Consider the following 8,265-nt stretch of genomic DNA (forward strand, 5'->3'; position numbering starts at 1 on the left):
TCTTTCTCAAACATAAATAAACAAACAAACAAATAAATAAAATTAATATAGAATAAATTATATAAATGCATATTTATGTATATAAAGAAGAGTGCATAATACATTTACCATTGGTTATCCAGTGAGTCATCAAGAGACAAAATTGGTTTTTTGCTAATAAGTTCAAATAAAGTTTATTCTCATACAAGACCTTTTAAGGGGTATAATTGTTAGAAAGTCAAATTATTTCAGAAACGTTAACATTAAACTTAACATGGTTCAAGAATCTTCTTATTGTTTGGAGCTAACTATATATCGCAGTTTATGGGTAACTTCAGAACCATAATATTCATCATAGTGTAGTTATTTAATTTAATACTTAGCCATTATTGTATTATAAAAATTTTAACAAGTTAGACATACTAATTTCAAAGGAACTTGAAAAAGTTTAATAATCTAAAATTAAATGATTAAAGTTTAAAACAAAGCAGAATTACTTTGAGAAATTTAGTGTCATTAGGCATTTTAGATGGGTTAATTGGCACTTTTAAAATCCAACTTTTTTTAATCTTCAGTTTATTCAGAATCATTGTATGACACATAGTCTCAAAAAATGAGTGCATTTTTGTTTGAAGAGTTTTTGACAAAAATTAATTTTAAGGTTGTTTTTATGTGTATACTTATTTAAAACACATCTCAGTTGCATAGCAGATAATGATTCGAGCTCATTTTACATAAGACATGAAAATTCCCTGTATAAAGAGAAAATTAGGCTATCAATGTCTGTGCAAAATGTGAAGAAAATGAAAGTATTTGGAAGCTATATGTGAAAATATTAAGAGCACAATGTTTTATTGATTTATATATGAGTTTGATTTATATATGAGTTTTCAAAATTAATAATGCACAGTTTATCACAAAATGCTGGCCATATGTGAAAGCCATATGTAATATACCTTTAAATATGCTTATTATATTTTAAAAGTGAATTGTTGTTACTTTTTATTTAAACTGAAATAAATATTATAGTGAATAGGAAAGCAATGTCTAAAGTCTTTTGTATCTATTGTAATGTTGATCAGTTTCCACAAATTTCCCTCCTCAGAAGTCTTTTATACACATTTTGTGAATTTGCCTTTACCTCAGAATTTTATTGCTAGTAATTTCTATGACTCACAGTCCCAGTTCAACAGCTTTTCATCTAAATGTTCTATTTTAAAAAAAAAATACCTAGATATTTAAATATCCTAAATGTTTGAAAATCAATTAATTTAATGTAATCATAATTCTGAACTTTTATCATATTAAAGATAGTATGTTTAATGTTATGTATCTCCTTATGGAATAAATATTATTAATCCAAGTGCAATAGCATAAAAACTGTAACATCAAACTGATAGTCTGCATTGAAATCTGCAAAGCAATATAAAAATATGTGATTTTGCTGATCTCTATAGTCATCAGTTATTTATCAAGTGCTGATGCTAGACGAAAGGGTGGGTAGAGGTATGGGCAAAAAAGATGAAGGAGAATATAGTCAATAATATGTGATAACTTTGCACAGTGACAGATGGTTACTAGACTTAGTGCACTGATCACATCATAAGGTATATAAATGTTGAATCACTGTGTTGAGCACCTGAAACTAATATATTGTATGCCAACTATACGTAAATAAAAATAAATAAATAAATAGTATCTGTTATTGCCTAGAATAGCTTTTCTCGTACTTATATAATACACGTTAGTTGAATCGAGAAAACTTTGTCTAGGAATTATGGATTAATTAGACAGTAGATAGCACTGTTCCCTCTATCAAAGAAACTATATAATTAATAAAGCAAAATATATGTATAACTTTAAAATAATTACATATATAAGCTAGTCTTTGCCATTACAGTATACAGTTCAGACTGAAGTAAATTCTGCTATCTTTGAAAGATGATAGCACTTTTTAATACCCTCCTTATATTTTTTCTATATGAGTCATATCTGAAACATATCATACACACACACACACGCACATTATTATACTCTCTTTAGAACCTCCTTGCTAATACTGGGCATCAGTTGACTACTTACATACGTTGTACAACGTTTTAAAACTGCTCAGTGGCAATGACAGTGATAGAAGAAAGATGAGAAGAAAGTACCATAAGTGCTTAGTAAAGGAACTTGATATGGGCCATGGAGACTGGATGCCACTGGGGGAGAAAAAAAAAATTCAGAGAATAAGTTTAAAAGTATTCCAAAGAATAAAACAGCATGACAGAATAAAGGAAGCAGGTGTGTGTGCGGCATGCTTGGAAACTGATTACACAAATTTGGATGAAATTAAGAGTACTAAAAGATAAACTGGGAGAAGTATTTCTGTTTTTAACACTGCAATACAAAATGATGTTCAAATATCATATTACAGGTAAAATGTACAGAAGTCTTATTTTTCTGACGAATGAACAGGGAGGGCACAGCCTAAAATTAGCAGGGCTGCTTGCCGCCAGAGAAACTAAGCAATTGGATTCACTCGTTAATTTCCAACTATTCTTGTCTGGCTTGCATTAAAGAATGCAATGGTTATGTAACTCTATAATGTTAAAATTTGACAGCTCTCCTAAAAGACCGGCTAGCACTGTCTTCACCAGCTGGCAAAGGCCTCAAAAAAATCTCTAAAACACAACCATTCTCATCTTTTCAAGTCATTAGTTTTTTGGTGAAAGTCATAGCAAGCCCAGACATCATGCTGAGGACATCTGCATCTGAACATCGTAAAGCTGCCTTGAACCACTGCAAACCTTGGTGGTTCGAATTTGGCTGCCTCACTGATTTGAATAAGTCTGCTCCATTTTCTTCTTTTTCTTTTTCATTAATCTCCAAATAATTTGATCTGAGACTCATTTCAAACTGTATTACAAAGTTGATGAAACTTAATTACTCATAGAGCAAAATATAAAAACAAAAATATTAGTAAAATTCAGGATTCAATTGAGACAACCTTCATATAATCTCCCCATGTTTATTTAGCTCATCTATTGTGCATAAACAAATTTCATATTTAGAAAAGGTATGCTGCAAAAAGCTTAAAAGTACAAGTGAATGTTGTTTCTTGAGTCATAAGTTATCTATATGAATGTCAAGTCCTTAGATATTTTCCTCTTCTTGCTTATTTGAATTATTAGAGAAATTTTACATCATAAAATTATTTTTTATTATTTTTGTCCTCTTTCCAGACTAGATAAAGTTTTCAATTTATGAGCCTGCCTAGAAATCTGGATCTCTTAGTACTTTTCACAGAAAATTTAATGAGACTGTCTTCATTAAACACTAAACACCATAAGGATAGGGACATTGTCCAGCTGGTTTACTACTTTATTCCAGAGTAAGCCAACATACAGATCACAGGCATAAATATTTATTAAATGAATGCACCTGTTAAGTAGTTACAAAAAGTGTTTTAAAGAGGACATTTCGAGTGTTATAGAGAAGAAATGTAGACACTGGGAGCAAGTGGACCAATAGAAAGTCACACTTAAACTGAGACAATATCTGAATAAGGATTAGCTGTGAAGGCAGAGGAGATGATTGGACTTCTAAGAAGGGCATACTAGGATGAGGAAGGTATTATACATTCAGAAATGTCTCTATTACTATAGCCTATCTGTGTGTAGATGTAGTGTGTTTAAATATGTGAACATATATACAAAAATAATATGTGTAAGACATTTTTATATAATTTATAAACAATACTTAGGAATATGGGAAACTCTATTATTTCTTTGCCTTGCCTTGTCAATGATCTTCAAACCATGGTTTCGGAACTACTAAAAACAGTAAGTTTTAAAGATAAATTTAAAGACATCTAGAATTAAATGGAGTCATAAAAGTTGAATTTATACCACTTAAATTTAATGAATATTTCCTTCTGAAACTTTTCTGATAGTCTTTTCTCCCACTTCTATAACTACTTCTACGTCTTTCTCCTTGATGTTTCTTCCAAGTTGCTTTCTCAAATGGGAATATCTCTGGACATATTCAGTACTATGTTTATTGTCTTTGTGAAGCTATAGTCTCTTGCTCTGTACTTAAAAAAAAAATCTCTTTAATTTTTTCTCATCTATTTCTACTGTTCCTACCGTGAATTCTGACACATGAGTTTTTAACTCTAAATCTCTGATCTCACTCATTTTAAAGTTTCAATTCTGAGATTCAAAATTGTCAGTAGATATTTCTACCTTCATAAAATGTTATTATGTTAAAATCAAGTGGTACGAAATCAGAGACAATCAGGAAGAATATGGGGAACATTAAAGAGTGCTGAAGCCAGAATTCTGGGAATTATCAACATTTCCATGTAGGGAAAGTAGAAACTATAAAGTAGTTGTAAATGAACTGGAAAATTTGAAAAGTCACGTTACACAAGGTGGGAAGAAGTAGGTTAACAGAAAGAGCTAGCTACTATATATATGTATGTATATGTGTATGTGTATACATATATATACGTATATGTATATGTGTATGTGTATATATATATATACACATATATGTATGTATATACACATACACATATACATATATGTACACATACACAACATATTTAATGATTTATTTATTATCTATCTATGTGTCTATCTTTTTTTTTTTTTTTAAATCAAAAAGAGTGTCCATTAGCTACTAGCTTTAAAAGTAAGACATATCTGTGACCTGAGGAGGGCTTCTAAAACAGGATTTGTAAGTATGGAATCAGAATTTGACAAGCTATGAAGTAAATGGATGGGGAGACATGGAGACAGATAATAGATGAACTCTTTTTAAAATCTTGGCTTTGAGGTTGTCTTCTATATAATTATAAACAAAAAATATCAAAGAGGAACATCAAATTCAGCCTTGAGCCTTGGAAAGAGAAGCATATAAACTGAGCCTTAAAGAATATATTATGTTTTCAAGATGACAAGAGTAATCAGAGTGACATTCTAGAGTAAAAGTGAACAAACAAACACAAGATAGTATTCAGAAATTACAGTAAATCAAAGAAGGACCAATGCTTTACACAGATAAAGAAGAGGCTGGAAAGAAAATAAAAGGTCAGTTTATAAAAGATCTTATGTGCCTTCCTAAGAAACATTAAATTTAATAATAAAATATAATATCAGTCAACATATAGTTATTTTGTGTCGGACACTATTTTGAGTTTTTAACCCATGCTATTTATTCATTTATTCAAAATATTACAGGATGTAGGCTAAGAGTATAGACTATAAACGAAGACTACCTGGACTATTTACTTGACCTTTCCAAATCAAACTTAATTCATCTGTAAAACTAGAGTAAATTTACCTACTTCATAATGTTGATGTACTATCTAGTAGGAAAAAAAATGCACGTAAATCACATAGAAGAACATCTGGCTATTAGTAAATACTCAAGTATTTACAGTTATAAGGATCACAATCTTACAATGAAATTTATTTAGAAAATTATTGACAGAGCATGGATGAGAATATGTCTGGTTCTGAAGACCACATTCTTTTTTTTTTTTATTAAATTTATTGGGGCGACATTGGTTAATAAAATTATACCTTTTCTATCTGACTTATTTACTTAGCACGATAATCTGACAATCCATCCATGTTGTTGTAAATGGTAACTGAGTAATATTTTATTGCATGTATGTGCCACAGCCTCTTTTTCCAGATCATCATCAATCACGTGACACTGGTGTTTCCACATCTTAGCCATAGTGAATAACACTGTAATAAACATCAGAGTGCATATATCTTTATGGATAAATGTTTTCAAATTCTTGGGATAGATACCCAGAAAAGGTATTGCTGGGTCATATGGTAATTCAATTCTGAATTTTTTGAGAAATTCCCATACTGTTTTCCATAGATGTTGTCCAAATTTACATTCCCACCAGCAGTGTGTGAGGGTTCCTTTTTCCCCACAACTTCTCCAACACGTTATTACTTGTCCTAATGACGATAGCCATTCTAACAGTGTAAGGTGGCATCTCACTGTGGTTTTGATTTGCATTTCCATAATAACTAGTGAAGTTGAGCATTTTTTCATATGTCTCCTGGATGTTTATATGTCTTCTTGGGAGAAGTGTCTTCCCAGGTCCTCTGCCCATATTTTATTGAACCGTTCAATTCTTTTTGTTTTTGAGTTGTACGAGTTCATTATATATTTTGAATAATAGCCCCTTTTCAGGGGTGTTGTTTACAAATATCTTCTCCCATTCAATTGGTTGCCTCTTTGTTTTGTTGATAATTTATTTTCCTGTGCAGAAACTTTTTAGTTTAATATAGTCCCATTCAATTATTTTTGCTTTTCTTCCTTTACCTTTGAGGTCAAATGCATAAAATCCTCTCTAAGACCAAGTTTCCCAAGTTTAGTACCTATGTTTTCTTTTATGCAATTTATTGCTTTGGGTTTTATATTTAGATATTTGACCCATTTCGAGTTAATTTTGGTGTATGATAACAGCAGTCTAATGTCATTCTTCTGCATGTGGCTTTCCAATTTTTCCAGCATCATTTATTGAAGAGATGTTCTTTACTCCACTGTGTGCTGTTGGCTCTTTTGTTGAAAATGATTTGCCAATACAAATGTGAGTTTATCTGGGCTCTCAGTTCTGTTTCATCGGTCTATGTGTCTGTTTTTCTGCCAATGCCATGCTGTTTTGATTATTGTTGCTTTGTAGTATAATTTGAAATTAGGCAGTGTGATAACTCTGGGTGTTCTTTTTACTCAGGATTTCTTTGGCTATTTGTGGTCTTTTGTGATTCCATACAAATCCGATGATTTTTTGTTCTGCTTCTTTAAAATTAACATTGGAATTTTGATGGGGATTGTATTAAATCTGTGTATTGATTTGGGTAAGGTGACCATTTTAACTATATTGATTCTTCCAATCCATGAACATAGAATATCATTCCATTTCTTTATGTCTTCTTCAACTTCTTTTAATATTGTCTTATAGTTTTCAGTATATAGATCCTTCACACGCTTTGTGAAGTTTATTCCTTAGTGTTTTATCCTTTTTTTGTTGCAATTGCAAAAGGAATTGCTTTTTATTTCTTTTTCTGAAATTTTATTTTTAACGTATAGGAACTCCATGGATTTTTGTACGTCGATATTGTATCCTGCAACTTTACTGTATTTGTTTATTGTTTCTAATAGTTTTTTTTTTTTTTGGAGTCTGAGTTTCATATAAAGAAAATCATATTGTCTGCAAAAAGTGACATTTTATCTTTTTCATTTCTTTCTCTTGCCTGGTTGCTCTAGCTAGGACTTCCAATACTATATCGGATAAGAGTGGTGAGGGCGGACATCTTTGTCTCATTCCTGATTTTACAGAAAAAAGATTTCAGTTTTTAACCATTAAGTATAATATTAGTTAAGGATTGTCATATATGGCCTTTATTATGTTGAGATACTTTCCTTCTATACCCATTTTATTAAGAATTTTAATCATAAATGGATGCCACATCTTGTCAATTTTTTTTTGCATCTATTGATATAATCAAATCAGTTTTATTCTTTATTTTTATGTGGCATATCAGATTAATAAATTCATATATGTTAAATCATCCTTATGCCCCTGGAATGAACACCACTTGATCACGATGAGTAATCTTTTTAATGTACTGTTGTATTTAAATTGCTAGTATTTTGTTTAGGTTTTTTGCATCTGTATTCATTAGAGATATTACAAAGACCATATTCTTAATATATGAAATTCATATTTAAGAAAAATAAAAAAGAGCAGATTTTCAAGAAAATACCAAATACCTAGAACTGGACACAGAAATTTAGAGATACCTTTGTGATTATAAAATATAGTTTATCAGACAGTTAGATGTTAGGATCTGCTATCCAAGACAGTGATCTGGAATATTATACAGATTTTGGCGTTTTCAGCATACATTTGGCATTGTCTTTACAGCTACGTTCTAGACAAGATTGACCATAGATTTCATGCAGCATTAATGAGAAGTAGGTGAAATGGAGGCCCATGGGACACCATATTTAGAAGGAATAAAAGACATCAGTAAAAGAATCCAGGAAGAAGTGACCCAAACCTTAGAAGTAGTTTTGTCATAATATTTATGACCATGTCTTTAGATTTACCCAGTCTCTTATAGAAAATGGATATGATAGAGAAAGCCATAAACAATATTCAGGCTGTGGGAAACTCTAAAGACAAATTCTTCAATAACTTCTCTAAATTAATTGTCAGGGTTGAAATGGTGAGAGAGAAAAAAGTGAAAAAAGAACTATAAAAAC

This window comes from Rousettus aegyptiacus, unplaced genomic scaffold (genome assembly GCF_014176215.1).
Source record: "Rousettus aegyptiacus isolate mRouAeg1 unplaced genomic scaffold, mRouAeg1.p scaffold_m13_p_15, whole genome shotgun sequence".
Classification (NCBI taxonomy): Eukaryota; Metazoa; Chordata; class Mammalia; order Chiroptera; family Pteropodidae; genus Rousettus; species Rousettus aegyptiacus.